The following is a 23,770-nucleotide window of genomic DNA, read 5'->3' on the forward strand; positions in this document are numbered from 1 at the left end:
TAAATGAATACATGTTTGCATTCAACCTTACCTTTCTGCCGAGCACACACCCTTTGAAGTCTTGTTTGTTCGGAAACACTCCCATCTCAATGAGTCCAGGAAATTCCCCACCACACTAGTGCCTGGATTAGAAGTAGTAATCCAAACTAACTCCAGAAATTCAAAGAACAGACTCAAAACTAATATTTGAGCTCATGTCTCACAAGTGAGCCTATTGTGGGTTTGTGACTCATAAAACGCAGGCTGTCATCTTGGATCTGCTTATGATAGATAGGGCGATTTAAGTATAACTGCTGATCTTTTACAAACAAACTCTGCCTCACAGAGTTCTCATATAATGCTCTACATGACTGGAGCTGTGTGTGTTGGCTACGTGAAGCTAGGAGCCTGTTTTAATAATGTGTGTATTTATATGTCTAACATTATGTGAACAATGAATGCACACGATCGGTGCTTATAGAAACAGACCACACAGTACACATGGCTGGCCTCGGCCTGAGGATCGACCAGGCCAGGAGAGAGGCAGCTCGCATTTGCTGGAGCCCACAGAAGATGATTCCAGATGATTCCTCGGCATGCTGCTGTCAGAGGCAGCCATGATGAATGAAAGGACTCTGGTGGGCCTCAGTGTTTATTTAGACCTCTTGTTTCTTACACAGTTCCTGCACAAAAAAACACAGCTGAAGTGTCTCCGTTTAAAAACATAACCTTACCAGACAACAATCAACCACTTGGGGGCTTTAACCCTCCTTTTTTTTTTCACCCCCCCAAATCCAACAGAAAAGCCTGATTGTTCTCTATTGTGGAACTTGGGTCTGAGACCTGTTCAGGACCAGCAGTGAGGGGCAACCGACTGTGGCAGGCTTTCCAGTACATTAGGAGTATATGAAAGAGCAACTGACCAAGCTTAGATTGATACGGCTGTGTCTGCACAGGACAACATATGGGAAAGCAGTAATCCACTCTCTGTGTTGGAACCATGGGTATTTGTCTTGGGGATTTGAGTATACGAGAGACAAATATGAATGGCTGTGCAGTCCTGGAAATGGTACAGACAGCTGCTAGTACTTTGTTGATGTGTGCCACAATAAATAATTGTTTCCTATCTGTCATAACGTCTTTTCAAACCTAAACTGGCTGAGAATTGTGTGAAAAATTCTCCTTTTAAATGGCAGCACACGCAACACATAGCTGCTTTTGCTCTTCATGTGGCATGCATGTAAAACATAGCTTCTTTGCCTTATCTCTGTTTTCCTCACATGCACCTTTATAGTAGTTTTAGTTTGTTTTTTTGTCTTTTTTTTTCTGCACCATTTCAGGTTCATCTTGTCATGGCTCCTTCCAAGCATATGTTTAACGTTAAATGTTTTATTCTCTGCTGAGATCATGACAAATCAACATTTAGGAGTTATGCTGGCACCAGGCACAAAGTAAACAACATGTCTATTCAAGATCGGCACCATGTTAAAAATGACTTAAAATGAGATATTGCGCCTTAAGACATTGCGTTTGCTCTCTGTTTTCACTCCAAAATCACAAATGTGTTGCAGAATGATGGAAGAACTGACAATTCTTTCGGTGAGAAAAACAACTGAATAGGATGCGACACAACACCGTGTGCTGAAAAAGCTTCAAAGACAGCTTTCATTGAAAAAGGTTTTGTTGACAAGCTCAATTCCCTTGCAGAATAAATGATCTGGAATAGAGCTTGGCAAAAAAAATACGATCAACTAACTATGAACATGCATATTCAAACAGCCAGATTTGACTGTTAATCTCTTTTCACGGGGGAGAATGTGCATATTTTTCTACCATTTATTAATTCCAAATCCTATTTATGGCTGAAGAATGGAGGTGAGCAAAATTTTGTATTTTGTCAAATGTGATCAAATTAAACTGGAAGCGGAATGAATTCTGTGTATTTATGTGCTGGTTTTTCAGAAGTGGTGTCCTGGTTTTAAATCCCCAAGTCTCAAGTGGGCACATCACAAAACCAACACAGTTTGGCAGCAAGCTGGCAGTCTTTGCTCATATGAGGCCCAGAATTTAATGAGCATGAATAATGAATACTACTCAACATGCTGGTGACTGAGTAGGCTGCCAGTTATTAGGTCAATGAAGGCCTTGTTTAGCAGGAAACACTCACTCTCACTGAATGACGGACACCCACGCTCCACAGATACTACACACTGGAAATAACTTTTCTAATGTGGTTAAGTAGCAAATGCTGACAGGAACATTGCATCAAATTTCAACTGAATCCTATCCATAATGTCTGTCAAGATGCTGTGATCTCGCTGTGGATGGAGAGTTCGAATTTAAATTCTTTTAGAAATTCAAGGATGTTAAAAGTGGAAATAAACGGAACCATCCGCTAACAAGCTGTCTTTGCTCCACATGTTTCACTGAAGCTCAGCTGCCAGTTTTAAAGCTGTGCTACAGCAATGATTGTTTGATCTAACAACCCTCTGTATGTTACATAAGTGATAACTGCCTTATATGAGTTGCAATGTGCATGCTGTCAAGAGGAAAACCTGGTAAAGACCTAATTCCAATGCAGGGAGGCGGTTTGTTTTTTTTTTTGTTTTTTTGTTGTTTTTTTGTTTTTTTTGCCCTGCACTTACAGCTCCCATGCAAAAGATGCTATGCGACTTGCAGAGGAATTAAAGGATAAAATGGGTGAGGCAAGTGCAAGAGAGAGAGCTCCCAGCAAGAGCCACAGCATGCAGATCAAATGCTCCAAATCTGTCAATCAAAACAGCTGTCATTTCAACAGCCATAGCATGGAACAATCTAATGATTAATTATTGACAATCTCTGTCTTTGTTGCTTTCTCACACCTTCTCTCTGTCTGTCTGTCTTGGTGTCGTTGCCTTCCCTCACCTCTTTTCCCTCACAAAGATTAGACAGAGGCTCTAACATGAAAGCTGCCGACCTGTGTTTGGGTCTGTCACAAGTGATTTTGCTGCTGGTGCCACAGCCCCCTCCTTTTAACAGGATATCCTCTCCCTCTCTGCTTCTCTGTGTCTCTGCCTGTCCTTCCTATCTTCCCACCATCCGTTGCTATGGCACCTGCCAGGTCGCCACAGGGACCCTCATATCTCCACTCATCCTCTGGCTCAACCCTGGTGTCGATTCTATCCAACCCGCTTTCGTGTCAGAGAAAAGCAGGAGTAAGACCCCTCGCTGTTAAACACTCCAGAAGTTAACTGAGGTCTATCTCTCTCCTCTTTCTTCTTCTCTCTGCTCCCCCTGCAGAAAGAGAGTTTATTTTTGTGAGTTGCAACATTTTTTTTTGTAACAGCAATAGGTCTCACAGATTATATTAAATCTGTTGTGACCTTTTCTATTTCTGGAGGTGACCATGTTCAAATTCACATTCTGTTTGTTTACACACCTTGAAAGGTAGGCCACATAAATTAAAAAATAAGACAGAAAAAGAGATGTTTTATTCATAATTGTATGTGAAAAACTGAAAGTGGATATTGTATGTCTGTATATGCGTATAGAGGCTAAGGCTTTAAGTTTCTTAAATGAGACACACGTGACCAGTTTCATATTATACGTGAGAGAACTCTAGTAATTGCTATTCACTACAAGTTAATATAGTTTTATTTCATTACACTGCAGTGAAAAGGTGTACTTCAATCAAAATAACCTATTTAATATGTTTTTTATTGATAACATATTAAATTATCTTGAGATTAACTGATTAAACAGTGGACAAAAGAAAAAAACATGTGAAGCCTGCATATTACAGAATTAGTATTTATGATACAATAACACTCAGACTGGCTAACAGAATATATATTGAATAGAATAGATATTTAACCTGACAAAACAGGTAAAACAGCCGAATATATAAAAAATACGGTACTGCAAATAAATATCTTAGGATCTATTTACAGTACATTCAGTTCGTAACATTTTAAACCACCAAGCAACCCAAATTAAGACTAAATAAGATGCAAAATATGAGACTGAACGCCATCAAGATCCACAGCTAAAATGATTACAGCATGTCTTCGTTTACTTATTTTCTGCCTATTTTGTAACTTTAACACTTTATTTCAGTTTCAAATGGGAAGATGACGACCAATAAATCTGTGATGAGTTGGTCCCAAACCCACAGCGATTACTTTCACATATGTGGCTTATTATGTGAATGTTTGGTACATCCAGCACTGTGACATACCTATAAAATATCAAATATAATAAACACAGTCAAGTTTTTTCTTTTTCTTTTTTTTTTTTTTTTTTATTCTCGCTTTCAAACAACATCCTATCACAAACAGTACTCGTTGGTCTTCATGAAACCACATCCCATACAGGTATCAACCCTTTTCCTGTCTCAGGCCATATGTTTCTGCTATTTCTGCCAGTAAAATCACATTTACAACAACCACTGGTGGTTGTTTACAGAAGTTAAAGCTCCTCTGATACATCCCTGCTTATGTTTGCATGCTTTTTGGCCCCATAGATAATACATGAGTTTGCTTGCTTTCTTTTTTTTTTCTTTTTTTTTTCTTAACGAAGGGGAGATGTTGCCATATGCACGGAAGAATAAACGAAGACCTAAACTGACAGCACCATCTGCCAAACACAGTCGACGTCAAGAGAATGGCCCCCACTCAACATTTTGCCCGACTCTCAGGAGGATGCCACATTGTCATCAGTGCTAATACTAAATATTAATAATTTGTTGACCCCAAAGTGTTTAGAAATCACTGATGCAGACACATATTGCCCTTCTGAATGGCATATGCAGATGTCAGGTGAAAACCACCGGACTGTGTTGCTTAGTGTCTGTACACGCAAGTGTTTTCCAGAAGCTCAGAGAAAAGACAACTTCCACTTGGAGTGTTATGAATATTACATTGTTCCACATACCCTCATATCTCCTCTTCTCCTCTGTTTCTTTCACACACACTTTCACACCTAACCATCAAAGAGACAAGCGTTACATGTTACAATAAACCAACAACTGAAGTTAATTGAGTCACTTGCAACAATTAATTGCATTTAATAGCAACAAGGTAGTTCAAAATAATGAAAAAGTATAAACATTTTAAGTAAAGAAATCATGTCAATTTGAGTTTTTTTTAACTATGATTTGAACAATCTCTTTAATTACTTTAATACAGTCATATCACCTTCCCACTAAATTTTAATCTTTTTTTTTTTTTTTTTTTTTTTTTTTTTTAAAAAATAGCTTTATAGAAAAAGTTGATTTCTTTTAGCTTTTTCATAAAAAAATACAGTGAATGTACATAAATAGTTTTATTTTAAATTACTTTAAATCCCCACTGGCACAAATGTAAAGTTCCTGCACTTTTGTTTTGAACTTCCTACTTGCAAATGTTTCTGGAAAGTTTTTGCAGATGAAACTGGATCAACACTTCAACACAGCCACATTTAAAAAGCCCTGACATCAGTAACCGTTCCTAATGGACTTCTCAGCCATGACATATCTCTCCAGACACTAGATGCATTTCACCTTGGCATCTGCTGCGATCGCTTCTGTTTTCCTCCCATACATCTTTATTAGTTTAGAACTGATGGGGACACTGCGGGATGTCACTTGATGAGAGGCACCATGTCAGTGAGACTGATTTATTCCCAGCATTTGCTCTGCGGTCGTGCCAACTGACCCAGTCCAACCCGCTCCCCAATCCGGCCCTCCAAACTCACAAACTGTACTATCTTGGATGGCTCTGCTTACCCTCAGAATAGGAACTCATCCCATCGAGTTGCAGTAACTTCATAGGAAACACATGCCCCCAACTCATTTCACAGATATCCGATTAAATTTCGCCCGAGATGATGCAGTGAGTGATTTTACATGCCATCAACATATGGTGGTTTCTGCTGACGTTTTGAACATGAATTATAGCAGTACAAACAACCAGACAATTCTGCATTAATCCTAAGATCACAGGTTGGTGTGTTTGGACAGCATGTTTCAGATGTTTGACAGAATATTTAAAAGCTAAGACTTTCCCAGGGATAAAATCGAGTGGATGGCTAGGTTCAAGTTTGAATCCTGTTGCTTAAAAGCAATAAAATCATTAGTTTTGTCTGTTAATTGAGATAGGACAGGAAACCAGATATCCACAGAGTACTGCAGAGTACTTGTTTGTTTTTGGTGCTTATACAGTATATTTACTTTAAATGATTAATGATTGTGTAAGAGTTGCTGAATGTTTATTACATACATGTTTACGTATCATACAACTTATATCTTGTGTAGATATAAGTGCAACACAACATTCAACACAACACCAGAAGACAATCATAAACAGTGAAATCTTATAAACACAACACCTAAACAGAAAGCACCAGCAGACACATTAGAGGAAAATATTTTATAGGGAACAATATTCCAAAAACTGCTGCATTTTAGAAAATATTACAAAAGCAGAATATAAATAAATTTAAGAGAAGAAACTCCTAAGAAAATATTTCTAAACACACACACTCAAAAAGAAAAACAAAAAAATAATAATAATAGAAAACAATAATTAAGAAACAAAACAAATAAAAGTATTTAATAAAAAATTATTGTTTTGTTTTCTGAAACTGTGTCTTTATGGTCTGAGTGTGGCCGTGGCCTCTTTAAATATTACAAGACCTCTACAACTGGAGCATTCAGCAGTATTCAGTAAAGCCTCACTTATTTTTTTATAAATGTATATGACTTCAGTTTTTCAATAAAATAATTCCAGTGTCGCTGGAAGATGACTTTAATTTTACATTAAAACTTTGTTCTCACTGGCCAGAAAGCTACAGCTCTATTATCCAACAAAACATGAGCTTTGTAGGCATTTATAGTCTAATTGCAGTAAATCACATGGTTGAAATGCATTTTTTTGGCAGACAGCAGTAGCAGATACAAAAGCATGGATGGGTGTCAGCGTTTAATTGTAACTGTCTTGCAGAATGGGTGTTGTTTTAATATCCTGTATAGATTTTTATGTAATACACTTACTTGTGCAAGGCAGCCTCGAGCAAGAATCAATTCAGCCCAAAGGATCCCATCCTCCTCCCCTTTTGTTAAAAGCCAATCTTGTTTTAATGATGCATGAAGAAATATTCAAGCATTGACATTTCACTGTCAGGTTTCTTTAGAAAAATCAATTAAGATAATACAGCTTTGACCCAGTTATCCAGTTAATGCTTATTAGGGAGGTAATATGATTTACTGTCAGCATTTATAATTCTTTGCATCTCATCCCATTAGCCCTATGACTGTTTCATAGAGCGCCATACAATGGTCATTTCTAGGAAACTACAGTCACTAGGAGCAGATAAAGTGGAGTGGAAAGGAGTAATGACATTGATTGGGATTGGTGGGCAGGTTAAATGCAAGCCCCAGAGGCATTCTTTTCCGAGCTCTCACTCTGTCTTTCTCCTTCTTTTTCCTTTTACACCAACCATAACACCATGGACTACCAAACCCTGCCCTTCTGCAAAATTACATATTCATCAAGATCCAGGGAATCAAACAGTAATATTTATTGTCATTTACACGAGAAAGTCTGTATTCAGATATTATTATTAGAAAGTCTGCAATCACTGTTCCTAATATTCCACATGCAAATAACCAATTTTAGATTAGATAAAACAACACAAGCTGTAAATCAAAACATCTTTTTAAAAAATTAAATTAAATAAAAATATCCTAGCATGGAGTAATGCTTGCAGAAAAAAAAAAAAGAAAAAAATAGCCAACCTCTTAAACTAGAACTGCTGTGCACAGCAGAAACAAAAAGTGATGTGTCCCAAGGGGCGCTTTGGAAGATCATGGAAGTCTCCGTAACAGAAAATGTTAAACCTGTTTTACATTGTATAATGCTTTTTTTTCCTCCCTTGATGTGCTGACAGCCTGTGTTGTAAGAATTAATTGTCATGTTGTAAGGAGGATGTCAGGCTTTGAGTCACTGCTTCTGAACCCTGCTCAACTTTGTGGCATTTCAAACCTGCCAACAGTGAACCTAGAACGCCACATCACTGCTCTAAACATTAAAGGGGTGAGACTGCTCTGACATTTGGAGCTACTGAAACAGGAAGTGTTTATAGAGCACTGAAATAGCTTTACAATGTCTCTTCTTAAGTTGACATCCAACACATTTATCATTTTATGGAAGTAATGCATATTGGTTAAATATTTTTGGCATGCACACAATAAATACCTACAACATTTCTGCTTTTAGTTTATTTGTATTATTGTAAATATCCATCAATATGTATGTGAGCTGCTTTAAATATTTTAGTGTACAGCATGTGTGCTATTTGTGTCTTTTGATGCTAATATTCACCATAGGTATTCTTGTCTTTCCAAAGGTCATGGGTTAAGTGTCAGAAATACTGACACTGCCTTATGTTGCCCTTTATAATATTTGAAGCAAAATGAAACACTTAGATGAGAGCTTTTTTCTGTCAGCTTCCAATTAAAAAGTGCCACAATGGATTTTTCAGTTGATGCAAAACTGCAAACAAGGTGGGCAAATAAATAAATAAATAAAAATAATGAACCTTGATTTATGCTTTAGTAAAATGTGTGACATTTTACAACTATAAAATTACTTCAGTAGCAAGCAAGCATCTGATTCTGCAAATACAAGACGCTCTTAGAGCAGGCAATTGTACAGCCTGTAAAAATGTTGCTAATCATGCTGTTTCTGAGACAAAACAGAAAAAAGACATGGTAAAGTGTACAAAGGCTGGTTGTTGTTTTTATTTCACATACATAATTACAGCACTCACAACCAAAGAGCATGGAACTTGCATATTTTTAGAAACCTGTATGAGTGAATCCCTTAAAATTCTCCCTTCTTGCTTCCTTCTGCTTTGTCTCTTGTTTCACTTCTGCAGCTATAAGCCAAAAAAAAAGCCCACAATCCTCCCTTCCTATCTAAATGGATATCTGCAATCCACTGACACAAAGGCATCATCTGCCTGTGTGTACAGAGCAGCAGAAGCCACTTTGGATCCTGAATCTCAATGGGCTCATAGTGCCTCCGACGCCCATCTGTTCCAAGCCAGCCAGCAAGCCACTAAGCAGCAAACTTTGATCCCCATGTAGATTTTTTCCAAACCCATCCGGATTTGCCTGCCCCTCAAGAGCCATTGTGAGGTTGCCCTGGAGTACAAATTCTAGATTCATTATGAGTGTGGGCGGCAACCTTTGTATTCCCCAAAGCGCACATGTACGCAGACAACATATTGCTATTTGGTAGCATAAAAGCCTAAGCCCATTGTTCATTGTAGGTTCATATATCACAAGTAGCTCTAGAATGCTATGGAATACCTGTGGTTAACATTAAGTATTAAAGATGCATGTTTTTATTAGCATCACTCATACTTGACCTAAACACCCATTTGTTTTATTGGTTCATGTATATTTATTGGAGAAAGGACTGTAGTCTAATCTGCAGATGATTAAATCCTTCATTTAGTTAGGGGTATGTCTTCACATGTACACTTTTTTTCTTTCATCTTGCACATTTTTATTCAAAAGTTGTATAACAAAACATACCTAGATATATTTTTTCTAAATATCAACATTATATATACAAACATTAATAGATTAATTGTTTTATATCAGTAACTATATGCAAGAGTTTGCACATGACTTTACTATAAATAAAGTAATATAAATTATTTCAATAAGCTCAGCTGTTAACATATCTACCTGTCAATTTATTTTCTGTAAAAATAAATAATAAAACGTTAAAATTATCAATATAGAAAATGTGGGTGGCCAACTGCTATGTGACAGGCAAGCCTTAATTTTAAAAACACATTATTATGTTGAAATATATTGACTGAGAGGAAATAAAAAAAAGAAAAATCCTGCACAGTGACACATTTTTAGAGACATGGCAGCGACATTAGCATTGGTCATTAGTGGCACACACATCCGTGTGGTGTCGAATACAGAGACTCATACGCAGACCCTATTTGGTTACCTGTGTGACAGGCTTGTTCAGGACACCAGAAACAGCTGTCCTGGCCTGTGTGAGCCGAAATAATTAGGCCTGTCATCTCAGTGCTCTGATTTCCCCTTCAACCCGCTCCACAAAATGCTAATATTTTGCTTTCATTGTCACATTCACCTTGACACGGATATTGCCTTGGCGCATAACTGGATGAGATGACTCTAAATTTGCATTGTTCGTTCTAATAAATTTGCTTCCTCTGTACCTCATGGCAGGACCCATCAGATAAAGTCTCCCGGAGTGTCATCAATCATGGCCCGGGATGACAGACGGCTTTCGCCTTCATTTGTTACATAGAGGAACATGCTTAATTATTTGTACTGTAATTAGTTGGGAAAATGTCAGGAAATGTCAACTCTCTGTTCACTGTGGAAGGGCTCTGCTTGAAAGCCACAATGACTGAAGTGTCATTAATGCCACGTAACAAGACGAGGATCAGCTGGGGGAAGAGAGAGGAGGTGAAGCTTCTTAGAATGTAATCATGGAGAGAGTTAGAGGGAGACACAAATCAGTGGTGCTTGCTAGCATGATGGGCATCTTATTAGCCAAGCAGCCAGCCAGCTACATTCAACACCCCCCCCCCCCCCCCCACCCCCCCTCCTTTTTTTTTTTTTTCTTTTTTCACTTTTCTCACACTGGCAAGAAATAAAGGCAGCAAGTGGGGAAGAGAAATGAAGTCAAGTAAACAATTCCAGCTTCCCACTTGCTGTCAAACCAGGCATACTTTGCTATTTTATACTGCCTGTCATAAATAGGCATTATGCTGAATACAAAAACAGTGGAGCAGCTTCTTGTTTGAGCTGTCCTTGCTAAAGCAGAAGTTTTACAACGCAATTAATCAGAAGTCAAACTGCACCCATAGAAATGTTATCACTTAAGTAGTTTACAGGGTATATCTGTCATAACAATAACAGCTTTAGTTCCCCCCCCCCCCAAAAAAAAGAAGAGCCCATAATTTCATCACATTTCTTTCCATTAATTATATAAAATAATTATTTACTGCAGAATTATTGGACAAAGTCATTAAATAACCTTCATAGCATATTAAACCACCACTAATTATTCCATTTCACTTCTATCTGTGAAATACATATTTTAGAGCTTATTTGTTTTCGTGACAACTGGTTAATGTGTGGACAGGCCACTTGAACACTTATCCAAACGGCAAGGTAATTTACACTTGTTTGAAACGAGGGGAGGAGGAGAAAAGAAAAAAGGGAAACAGGAATCCCAGGAGGGAAATCTTTTGTTTTGGGGGGGAAATATGTAGCATTATGACGTCCCAAGAGGGTTTCATTGGCCATTCGTCTTTTCAGGGCCTCGCAGTGGGAGCGTGGCAGAGCAAGCCTCAGCCTGCTACCTTGCCCACCGACAGGCACTGATGGTCATCCAAGAAGCTCCTTAATTAGCCTGCAATCTGGCAACGACCCCTGTTCCTGAGATGTGGCAGCCCTGTTTAAATATGATGCCAGATGCAGTCCCACCTTCATCATGTCATCTCATTGTCCTAGGAAGCCAGAGGGAGAGAGAACGCGCAACATCCCACAACGCAGCATGTGTTATGGGATGTTGTGCTTATTGTGTTGTGTTTATTCTCTCTTTCCTTGTTACTGTTTTGCTTTCTGTCATTCAGCAAGCGTTATTCTTCCTGTACTGACACACCCAGCTGAGAGAGAGATATCGAAGTGACCCGAGGTGACCTTCACCTAGACAAGTGACACAATTTTAATTCTCAAGATTTCACGTGACACTCTCAAGAGTCTTATGGGGAAATATTAAAATGCAGTGTATGCAAACACATATTTCAGAGCTTCTGTGATGTTACTTGACGAGCTTATTATCATACATGTTGTATGTCCATTCAGTTTATATACCATCAACTACACATCTAAACATGTGCTTAAACATATTCTTCCACCTCCCACAACTTTTAGGGTTGATCCCATTGGGAATAAAGAATCTAAAACTGTAAGAACTACATCCAGGGGCTGCATTAAATCCAATCAAGTTTGACCTCCTTTTAGTCAGACACAGTAAAACTTGATATTAGACTAATCTGTGATTCAATATGTAGAGCAAGAACAGGCATTATCTAAAATGGTGTAAACATGTCCCAGAGCCTTCTAAGATTCCTCTCTTATAATAGTTTTCTTTAAGAACATATAAATACTGGATATGCTGTAATACTAACAGCAGCTTCCATTCGCTACTGCTCATGTGCTTCCTTTTGGATTTAGACTGTCAGAGTGCACAACTTTGTGTTGCTGTTCTTATGGTAAATGTGGATAAGCTCAGAGGACTGGGGACTTTTTATAGACCAGTTAAAAGAGCTCCTTCATGCCTTCATGGCATGTCTGCAGCTTTTCCTCAAATACAGTGTCAACAGAAAAGTCGCCTCTTGCTGTATCTGCTTTACTGACCTGACTTTACTGTTTGAAAATAAAATAAAATTCAAATATAATCCCATTGTTATTTAACAACAACAACAAAAATAACCTGAACATTCTTCAATATCATGTACTCATGCACAAGATATTAAATATTGCTTATCCATGCATATGTCTGAATCCATCCGTGGATTGATCTGTGTAAACTGCACATACGTCACAATATGTCACAGATTTATCAACGAGGACAAATGACATCAACTTAAATGCAAAGTTTGCATCTTGAAACCTCATTTATTTGGTGCACACATGAAGAGGGGAGATAATCTAATCAATTTTCATTGGCAAAAAAATGATGCAAGAACAAAAGGAAGAGGGTGAGGATCAAACACAACATTAAGGAATATTTAGAAATATCCAATTGTCTGAGCAAATGTAAAATGCCAAAGCCTCTTAGAACATGGCAAGTCTTTATTCAGTAATACATTATCATGCATATTTCATACAGGGAGATTACCAAAACAGAATTGTGTGTCTTTCTGTTGTATGTGTTTATAATTACACCTTGAAGCAATAGCTGATTTTTTTCTTCCTTTTTGCTCCATATTCATGAAAAGCAGACTTGTAATTTGATAAAGAGACGCTTGTGTTCTCAACTTCATTCAAACGGCATCATGGCGCTGTATTAAAGTGGGCATCTGTGTTCTCACGGCATTAATCTCTTCAAGCACATTCCAGCTGCTGTGATGTGCGAGAAGGAGATAAGTCTTGAACAGTCTAAAGCTAAGCAAACCAGACAACTCTATTATTGGCTTCATAATTGCTTAATTAAACTTTTGTCACTAATCATTATGAGGGCAATAGAGCTGTTATACAGGCTTTCTGTCGAGCAGGGGAAAAAAATCAATAAACTGTGTTGGGGAGCAGATCCCCCCATGTCTTTCTCTCTCTCTCTCTCTCTCTCTCTCTCTCTCTCTCTCTCTCCACTCTTTTTTGTCCTCAGCAAATGAAATTCATTGCTGCCGGTTAGTGATCTGTAGGTCTGGAGCTCGACTGATATGAGCTGCCATCACCATTTGAATTGAGGGGTATTCACTAGCACATGAATATGAACAAATGGCAAACATAAATCTCTTGCATGAAGTACACCTTCTATCCCTTTATTATGGAACAATTGACCCATCTAGAATGAATTCTAATGCCAAGGAAAGCATTTAGATTTAAATTACACCATGAGTCCTCTGGACCTGAGAGATGACGGCATAAAAAAGATTAATATGCTAATTATTTTTTCCTCCCCTCTCTTTATTCCTCTTTCCGACATTTGCGTGGGGTTATTGTGAGCCTTGTAAATAAGATGACTGTTTTGTCGAGGAATGACTGTGAGGTTCCTTTCCGTAAAGTATGCTTTAGATCACTGACATGCATCTCGCCGTGACATTATCTTTATTGTTTTTTTATGAGCCTGTGGATTTTCTTTTTCTTTTTTTTCTACCTTGATGCACTTCATAATACATATGTTCAGATGTGTGTGTTCACCACGCAAATAATTATTGCCTTACTGTTGACCCAGAAAGTCCATCGGATGCAATCAGAAGACAATGCATATTGCAGGTTCCTCTGTTTTCCTCTGTGGGAAATGCTTTGTGTCCCTCTGGAACAATCAGAAACACCCTTAGATGGCCATTACAAGGCCTACTGTTTATTCCAAGGTTTTGAGAAATGATCACAGTTTATATTATGTTGTGTTTTATATCCTGTAATTGGCCTGGCTTTGAAAAAACAACTTTTAGCTTTGAATGTGTTGCCATAGGCAGCCAATTGGCAAGAGCGCAAAAGGGGCAAAAGCCTCATTTCATAATTTGTAGGCACTTTAAAGTTGGCTAAGCTTCTGTGATAAATTGAAAAGTGTCCAGGATGTAAAAAGGGAAAAGGGCCTTTTTTGACTGAGCATCACCATGAGAATACTTGAGGATATGGTGCATGTGCACCTTATCTTGCAGTTATTAAAGCATCAGCATTGGGGGACGTTACAAGCCTTAGATCTCTCTCTTTATATGATTACATTTAACTAAGCTGTATTTTAACAACTGAAAGTCAAATAAGCTGCAATAGAAACAGCATATTTACTTGTAAATATCACACGATTTAGATTGATCCTGACTGGGAACGAAGAAGGTAAGATTCTGTAGATTTTAAAGAAAAAATAAAATCATTTTAATTGATAAAAACATAACCTGTAAATGAGGTTTAAAACCACAGAAACATCCCTTTTCTTTTCTTGCATCTTTTTGTCTTGATTTGCATCTAAATGAAAACATGATCCACTTTGCTTCAGAAGCTACTGTACTTCTTAGACACGCAGACTGTGGAGGCCAGGTTGCCATCTACAGTTTTAAACATCACTCAAGTCCAATTTTATGCATTTTCTGTACTGTCTCTAAACTCCCCAGAATATACAGAAAACAAACCTTGACAATCACTTTACAACATTATTATATTACATTATCCCAACAGCAAGTGACGACTTCATTCTTTGCCACTTTATATGAAGCCTCTTTAAATTATACTTAACTGGAAAATGCAGAAATCAGCCTAGCATTTGAAAGTTTTAGGAAAACAGTTTAACAACCTAATATTTAAAAGCGTCATGTAGCTTTTAATGACTTTTCTCTGGAACACTAATTGATGTATTGCAATATCTATTAAGGAAAAATATTATTATAACAAACATGAGGAAAAAAGTTTTCCTTGGTTAGTCTAAAAACTCAAAAATATTATTTAATAACTTAACTTTCGTCATTTAATGAATGGCAGTGCTTTTTGCGCCTCAGCTGACAGTGAGCGACTGTGTTAATGAATTGCTTCGAAAGCATCAGAAGACAGACTTAATTACTGAGCCCACAGTTCTTGCATTATTGTGCCATATATCCCCAGCTGAATACAATTCAGCAGCTAGATAAACAAATTTCATGGCAGCCTTTATGGCACTACTTTCTGGCCAACCATTGATACCGATGTTTATTCGCAGGGCTGCGTGAAGCGTGGCAGGCATGAAAATGTGGCATTAAAAGTGAAATCCTTCATTTTCATCTCATTAAAAAAAAAGTAAGCAGAATGCAAATACCCAACCATGTGCATGTGCGATACTTACAAGCCTTCCGTACCCCTTGCAATGGCTCATTATGTGGTTAAGTGAATGAATGAGAAAAGAGAGAAGTGGTGTGATGGCACACTGTATGTGGTAACTGATTTAAATTGCTGGTTTCTAGTGTCAGTGAACAAGAAAATACGCAGTTACTAGAGGATGTTTAGACACAGCTCCACTTAAGACTCAATTCCACAGGACAAGTTGAAGCTTTTGCCCTCACTTAAACTGGACTCTTTAAATCTAAAGATGCAAAGGTAGCTTTACGTACTTCCAGAAACATGTAACATATCATTTTGGTTCAGTAGAGATTTATTTCTGCTACCTCTTCCTGGCCAAATAACCAGGGCATTACATATCTGTGTTTGTGTGTGTTTGTCTTCTCTTTCAGCTGCCTATGTGCAAAATACTATCTGTTGCAGAACACTTCAACACACACACGAGGAGACACTTCCTTCTCTTTTTTTTTTTTTGTGTGTGTATTGTATATATGTTTATGTGTGCTCACCCAGGGTAACACTGTGAACACTGGAAACAGTGCCCACGCCCTGAGGCCCCGCCATGTCTTCTTACACCTCTCATTTTCAGTCTGGGGACTTCAGCCTTTGTGCAAATACCCATTTTTGACTCAAATAATACAATGAGACTATGGACAGCTGTATTTTACACAAATCCTATAAAATTATAGGGGACTAAAGGTCCACAGGAAGCATGCAGTTCTGTGTTTTATTTTAAAGTGAAGTTCATAAACAGTGTTTTTTTTTTTTTTTTTACCTTAAATTTTCATTTTTATTACAATAAAGAAACAAGAACTAAAAGCATAAAGTAATTTATGAATTTTTGAAAAATGCACGCATATTTTTGTCATACACACAAATAGGTATTTTGCATTCATCTGACATATTATATTTCTTTTACTTTTTGTGCAAACATGCACAACAACGTGCCCCCCCCCCTCCTTTAAGACTGAAGTCGGACTGCATTTTGCCCTAAAATGTAAAGGGAAGCTGTCGCGCTTTTATAAGTACAATACACACAAAAGGAAATCGTTTAATAACATGTTTGTTTCTCCCCTAATCCCTAAGTATTCTGTAAAGAAAAAAATGCTCACTCTGTAGTGAAACACATAATTGTTAGCTTGCCTGCTCACAAAGGTATACCAAGGTTTTTGCCTTGATAGAAGTATCCTGGTCAATTAAAATAATTATAGTATTTCTGTGATAACTGCAAGGTCTGGGTTTTTTTAAAAACATTTTTGGATTTGCAGTTGCTTATAATTGGAGCTGTGAAGTCCAACTCCTGCTTTTCTTATAAAGCAAGTGATTATACGAAGGAGAACACAGTCATTTACTGAGGGTTAAGTTTAACGTGGTGTTTTTTTTTTTTTTTTTTGCTTTTTTTTTTTTTTTATCTGCAGGTCAGAGCCAAGTGTAGATCATAGACCTTTGTGCTACCAACAAGTCACAAGGATGTGTTGCAGGACTATAGGGCATTTAGATATTCTTACTAATAAGATGCTTACTGTAGCACACAAAATATATAAAAAAAAATAAAATAAAATATAACTCTATATTAAATTGTATTATCTTGTTTCTGATCACCAACCAGGCCAACTTGTTCCTCCGCAGCTTTCATGATTTTACATTCCATGACAACCGATTCCAGCCTATTGCTGTCCCTTCACAACCAGTTCGGTCCAACGTCTGGCTCAGTGTTGAGCTATTAGCACCAGTGGCAAGCCAACCATTACACTGGTTGGAGCAATAGCCCAATTTCAGTGTTGGGTCAGCGACTCAGCCATATTGTTAAGATGATTGTTCTGCCAGCCTTCTGTCATGGCTGATGCGGCTGGAGCGCTTGGCTTGGTAGAAGCTGGCTGGCTCCTTGCTGCTTGGAAAGAGGCTTTGCTGTAGGCAGCTCCGAGGCTTTAAAAGCCTTATTGTCTATCTTTCCCCCGGCTAACCCTTTTCTCCCTCTGCTCGCTCCGTAGGATGGTCTGGAGTCAGATGGGAGAAAGAGAAAGCGAGGCAGACGGAAGACAGAAGAAGGAGCCAAGCACTATTTGAGGGTTTGGTTCAATGTATCATGATCAGCATAGGCTTTCACAGCAGCGATTGACTGCATCCCACAGCATTGTTTAGTCACTTTCTCCCTGGCAGCACTTTCGTTTGAACAGAATTTTGACACTGCAGTGGGGAATTCTGGAGATTAAAGGGGACATATTTGGTACTCTTCCTTCTTGGCGCTTCATGTCATTGAGGGAAGGTGCCATTTTTAATCAAAAGATTAAATAGAAATCTGTATGCTATGTTACTTAATTTTATTCTTTCATTTAAAATTATAAAAAAAAATTTGTTCTCATCCAAATGTTCTATTTCTTTTGTTGCCTATTTTCAACATTACTGATTATGTATGTGTGCACATAATATCCTGATAATGTTGCACATATCAGATAAATAGAGATTCAACATTGATAGAAAAAGTTTAGGGACACTTTACAGTAGAAGCCTGCTTTATAAGTCTCTTTCTCCAAACAAAATCGTTTAAAATTTAAAACTTAATCCATTTATGTCCACATTTTCCACAGTATCTATGTTCTAGTGAATTACATAAAGAAACACCTAATCTGTTTTATGAGACAGTCATTGAACTACTGTTGCATCATATTTAAAAGCAGAAAAATTGGGTTCAGCTGCTGATGTTTTAAATAACTTGATTATAAAATTTAATACAATGTATTTTACCCATGCATGTTCAGTTGCATTTTTGTTGCCATTTTACAACAAAAAAACTCTTCCTTTCTTTTGTTTCCTTTTTTTTTTGTATTGTGTGGTTTACCTGCTGTAGACAGCAGTCAGAACATTCCCAGTAATGAGAAGCAGGCAGGACTTCTGAGAGGGGGGTAACACTTCAATCTGATCTAAACTGGGCCACTGAGTTTAGGAATTAATTTCCAGCAAATTTTCAAAGGAGTTGTTCACAATTAGGGAAAAGCAACAGAGATGGACTTTCGGTGAGAAAATGGTGATGAAGTAAAAAAAACTATAAAAGTAATGCAGTGTTGAAATCGTCATATTTAGCATTTGCTTTAACCACTATGATATTTTTTAGGCTTGACATGGTTTAGGTGGAGAAAAGTTTCAGATCAGCTCTTAGCTTACTTCCCCCATCAGTAATCTTCCCCATCTCTTATATATATATATATATATATATATATATATATATATATATATATATATATATATATATATATGTATATATATATATATGAATGTGTATGTGTGTATAATTATGTACTCTTTAACTCGACCTTCCTCTGTCTCTGTCTCTACACCCAATCTGTCCTTATCTTTTAAACAAAACCACACTTTTCTCTGTCATCGTCATCATCCAGGTGCAGTTAACCCTTTCACATACTTCACAAGTTGAGCTCACTCCTGATTCCTCCTCTTTGTGCTCAGTGGGGCAGCCAGCCTGGTAACAAGGCTCCAAACGTTTTTTGATTGCCCAAATATTTGTGTGTCTCTATGTCTACATGTGTGTGTGTGCATATCTATTTTATATGTATTGGCGTGCAAATGCTGGGATTGTTGGGAGAGAATGATTCATTTAAGGGGCCCTCTTCTCTCCTCAGCTGCTCCCTGCCTTTCCCAGTAATTAGCCTAGTATGGCAGCCACCTCTCGCTGCTCAGTCTGGGAGAGACACTTGACACGGCAGACATCAGAGAGATTTTTCAGGAGGCTCTCCCGGCGCCCCAACAGCTCTTAATTAACCACTTAGGTATCCCCACTCATTCCCCCGACCGGCACTTTCCAAATGGTAAGGAGGTTCTGTGCCACGGATCTAAACACCGGGGGAAGCGTGCTATCAAAAGATCTGGGTAAATGAAGGCTTGTGTAAATTATTTTTAATGATTCCCTCCTGGCACATCATTATGTTTGTAGTTACACACAGGCACTTCTGAGACGGCTCATCTTCACTAAGGTCATCAGCAGGACCAACTGTAACTGGCTGCTAGTCTGTAAATGGCTTATTAATTAGTGCTGTGGTTTTACATAGCTGTGAGCTCTGATATATAGAGCAGGGATCGTAATTGTGGGGAATCAAAAATGATGATGATGATGACGACGATAACCAATCTCCAGGCTATTTATGCAAATTGCCCTCTCATATTAGAAAATCATTACCTATCCAAACACTGCAACACTCAGCCTGTGTGAATTACAATGATGGATTTTATGATAATTGCGATTTAATTTTCTCCCTCTCGCTGGCTCTCTTTTGTCTGTCTGGAGTTTGAAAATAATTCAGTCAATGTGAGTGCTATTAATTCTGTATTAGTTAAAGCTGAGTGGATGAGTTTATTTAATTTTTTCTAACTTCAGATTTATAAGCAACCATATTTTTTTAACAAATTATCACATTTTCTTTGTTTCTTTTTTCTTCTGGATATTAACCAAGAATATTTAAGAAGACTTTTTAGCCTGTATTAAATGTTAATATTATTGTGGTTAGCTTTGCTCACCTTTAATAACCTCTTATGACAGTTATTTAAATAAATGCTGCACATTTAAAATAAATTGGAACATTATCATGTTTATAGATTTTGTTATTTATTTATTTATTGAAAAAACTTTATTTAAAATGATGTTACTGTGTCTAAATAATGCATTACAGAGGTGAATAATGCAACATAACAGGAGTAATCAACATGTTCTGGAAACCAGCAATTAATTTTCTGAAATTTCAGCTCCTCTGTCCAGCAAGTAGATTGAATTTAATTATCTGCCAAGCTCTGCTCTAACAAGTGCTTTGTAGTTTGGCATTCAAATCTCACTGGAAGTCTTCAGAGAGTCTAAGCCAACTTTGCATTCATGAGGGGAGCAAATACTACAGCAGATCTCCATAACCTTGATGAAATGTGCATTTCACCTTAGGCTATGAGAAGAGGACATACAAAACCCAAATCATTACACTGAGGCAGCTTTCCTCTTTTGACAACTTTGAAATTGTACCGTGGCAGATCAAAAAATGGTTGACTTGATTATCTTTTTAATCTTTTTTTCCTGAATGTGTGGGGTTTACACAAGCAGGCCAGACATTAGCAGGCAAAGGCTATCATGGGAAAAAGTGAGGACAGTTTTGTTGTGCTTTTACACATGCCATGAGCAGGGGGTCTCCCTGTCTCCATGCACTGGGTTGCACGACTCAGCCCAGTCATGTCTCTCTGAGAACCTTTTGGTATGCTGGCAGTACGCAGGCTGCAATCAACATCTGCTAATTTCTGTCTATTAACTGTATTGTCGTAACACATGATCATGATGTTTTGTTTGTACGGCTGAACTGAGACTTATGACCCTAATCCATCATCTGCTTGTCATATTTTTATGCGTTGTCTGTGCAGTTCCCCGCTGCCCAAAGCAAGCATATTACAAGGCCCTGTTTAAGTTATTGGCCAGCTGCTAGAGCCATGCCCAGCTGAAGAGGTCATTGTGTTTCTCTCTGTTTTTTTTTCTCCCCACTTTCCTCCCAGAATATCACACTGTAGCACAGGCAATGCCAAGGATAATACAAACCGTATGTCCTGTGAAGCTATCGTTTGCATGCTGTGTGCCTGAATATTTTAGCAGGCCCCACATCCTCCCCATTCACAAAAATACAAGTGGATTCAAAGAAGAAATTTGGACATACTGTAGGTTTGCTGGAAAAATTCACATCGTTACACACTTATTTCACGCATACTGAATTCACACTTATAAGGGAATTACACATTTATGAGCAACTTCTTACAAATTTAGTATGAAGCTTGTGTTTCAAGATCATATCACATCATATCCTATTGGCAGCAGAAACAAAGAAGGCAAGTGTTTAGATATATCATTTTTGGACTTATGTGATGCAGCTGCTTGAATTTCAGTGCTATAAATGCTCAAGAGTTTCATCATGAACATATTTTTTATAAGAATACAAATGTTCTGCAGCATCATTCGCTCCATGACAGCAGTGATAAAACAACTTATATGTTTAGGATATGGACAATGACAACTAATGGTTTAATAATGTGTTAGGTTTACACCGCAGCTGTACAGCGAGCAAAAAGTGTGATATGTTGAAAATATGTAAACATGCTTTATTGTTCTTTTTTTTTTCCACATACTGCTTTTTTTCTTCTAAACACACACATTAAAAAATATTCAGCACTACTTTGCTATATTTGCCTTTTAAGTTATTATAAGCATTTTGGTTTTGACGGTCATGAGCACCATTACAATTATTTTCCATGACTTACAGTCCTCAGTAAAGGCTGAAACTATAATTCTTGATACCCACATGGTGAAATTGTGAATGTGTAAAAAAAAGAGGGCCACGTTCTACAATCCATGATAAATGTCCAGGATTTCTGCCAATTCCGAGATGAACAGGCTTAGAGCCTTCGCCCATTACGAAATGAATGGGTTTAGAGTAAATGTCCTCTTGAGGACAGTCGATGCATATCACCGCAGACTGGAGAGCCTTTCCTTTTCCCTGCTCGACATCGTGTTGATAGACACAGGCAGTATTTTTCCTTGTTAAGAAAGGGCCTTGTTTACTCTGCAGGTAACGATCCAAATCCAGCCGACATTTGCCCCACAGGAAGGGGTGCGCTCACTCAAGTTTGTCATTTCATTTCTACTGTGAAATCCATTAAGTCCACACACCAAGGGCTTCCTTTTTCATGCTTGTACAGTATTTGCCTTTCTTTTTTTTTTTCTCAGATGAGCTGCGAGTAGAATATTCTTCTGAAAACAATGTCTCCAAGTACTGAATTACATTTAAAGCTCACTTGATGAGTTTATTTACAAAGTTTGTGCTGCCTATTACACAAGTGTAAATAACACTAGAAACATTAGAGACTGTTCATGTCATATCCGCCAGCTGTTCACTTTACAGCTTTTGCTTCTCGAAGTGGAAATGCGAAGGAGATTCTCACAAATTTACTCCCAGTTTTTTTTTTTTCTTTTTTTTCTTTTGTTTTTTGTCTGTCTGTTCCCCCTCTATCCAGCAGATTTCTAGTCAGCCATGTGAAATTAATCTGAGAGAAAATAAACAGTGGAGCCTAACAACTAATACAGTTAATTGTCTTAGTGTTTTTCTGGCTGGCCGCTCGCTAACAGCTGGTCGTACTGGCTCATGGCACCACTTCAGCCAGCCTTTGAGATAATAACTTTTGCATCTGCCACAGAAGTGGCTGTTACTGCCCACAGAATTTACAACTCACAAGTGGAAACACAGACTCCAACAGAATTTTCTATGCATGGGTCTTTGAATTTTATTAATGTAATGCAAACATAGTCCTTCCAACACATTAAATTGTTGATGTTATGCGAATACACTCTGGAATTGCAGATCCTCATTAACATTATTTGCATGTTAATCTGCATCTTTTTAATTAGTGATATTATTTATGCACATAATTTCCACCCGGTGATGCCAAGTCGCAGGCACATTAATTAATCTACAGAGATGCCAAACTGTTTTTCCTCCACTTTTATTTGTTTACACCGTGTTCTGGATTCAGGGGGAAGTTGGAAGGGAAAAGAGCAAAAATGCCTAAAGATGAATGGGAGCAGAAAGACAAGATAAACTAAAAGTGCTTTTTGTTTTCATAATTCATATTGTAATATTAGCCAAACGTCACGTGTGTACTTTTTCTTCCCTCTTCCGCTCCTCTTCCCTCAGAGATCGGTTATTCAGTTACACTACCTTGATGTATTATTAAAATCCATAATGGACTCCTGAGGCTTCCCTTGCTTCTCTTCTTCATTTACAGAATATAGTCAGTGTTATTCTAATATGCCGACAACACTGCTATGCATAGGCAATGAGCCCCCAGTCCCAACCTCACCACCTACCCAGTCGTTCTCTTGAGATCACCCACCTCTACATGCAACCACCAGACAAATACTCTGGCATGGTTCACAAAAAGGTCCAAAGATGAGACCTGAGTGATACTTTATGCAAACAGAAGCAGTGAAAATCATTATAATACTGCTGCATTACTACTGACTCTTATAATTTAATCAAATTTAAATATATATATATATATTCCAAGGGCTGTCATGTTATTGAAATTTTTAATCAGATTGATCGCAGCTTACAAATTAATTAATCATGATTAATCATGATTAATCACCATTTGTGACTATGCCTGACATTAGTTAAGTTTTTTTTTCACTATTTTTCTTTAATTAGA

The sequence above is a fragment of the Melanotaenia boesemani genome, chromosome 6 (genome assembly GCF_017639745.1).
Source record: "Melanotaenia boesemani isolate fMelBoe1 chromosome 6, fMelBoe1.pri, whole genome shotgun sequence".
In the NCBI taxonomy this organism is placed as follows: Eukaryota; Metazoa; Chordata; class Actinopteri; order Atheriniformes; family Melanotaeniidae; genus Melanotaenia; species Melanotaenia boesemani.